Below are 562 nucleotides of genomic sequence, written 5' to 3'. Positions count from 1 at the left end.
AATAATTTTATTCTAGCTTATTCCTAAACATATCAAGACCGATATTGGAGTTACAAATAATTAAATCTGCATTCCCTCTTCTTTCACTGTAAAGCAATATTAACTCTCTCATCATTTACAGCCATTTACACATTTCTGACATCAATGAGAAGTGAAGAACGCCTGTGATAACAAATCCAAGCTCTTCCTACATCCCTGAGAACAGTAGACGTCAGACCTATTCACAAAGCCGCCTTTCTTCCAGATATTTAAACTTTTTTATGGATCTTCAGACACAGAGAACAGCTTTCGTCTTTCTCTTATTAAGTTAGTTATGATATCAAAATTGCGAAAGTCCTTACTTTGTGCTATAACTAGTATATGAGAGGCACATAATTTTTGTTTTTTTTTCTTGAGGAAGTAAATGATATCTATTAACAATCTCAACTGCGAACCCCCTATCACATACACGTGTATGTATGTAGGTATTCACAGAGAAAACAACATTAAGGTCTTGTGTTTTTTTTTTGTTTTTTTTTTTTACCCATTATGCATCAACTTTAGTTAACTAAAGACAAATAAT

At 32.4% G+C, this 562-nt stretch overlaps 1 protein-coding gene across 1 annotated transcript in view; it reads right to left on the bottom strand.

The window, feature by feature from the left end:
• Window positions 1-485: 485 nt before the first annotated feature.
• LOC147467607 (uncharacterized) overlaps window positions 486-562 on the bottom strand; it is a 9971-nt gene continuing 9894 nt past the window's right edge. The window contains exon 6 of the mRNA XM_086531153.1: window positions 486-562. This exon is cut by the window's right edge and continues 1210 nt beyond it. The gene's annotated coding sequence lies outside the window, so the exon portion shown is untranslated.

Source organism: Penaeus japonicus, unplaced genomic scaffold (genome assembly GCF_977035675.1).
Source record: "Penaeus japonicus unplaced genomic scaffold, GWHDUDI00000001_assembly GWHDUDI00000035, whole genome shotgun sequence".
In the NCBI taxonomy this organism is placed as follows: domain Eukaryota; kingdom Metazoa; phylum Arthropoda; class Malacostraca; order Decapoda; family Penaeidae; genus Penaeus; species Penaeus japonicus.
Note: the sequence above shows the minus strand (reverse complement) of the source record. Positions and strands in the feature narration are given on the sequence as shown.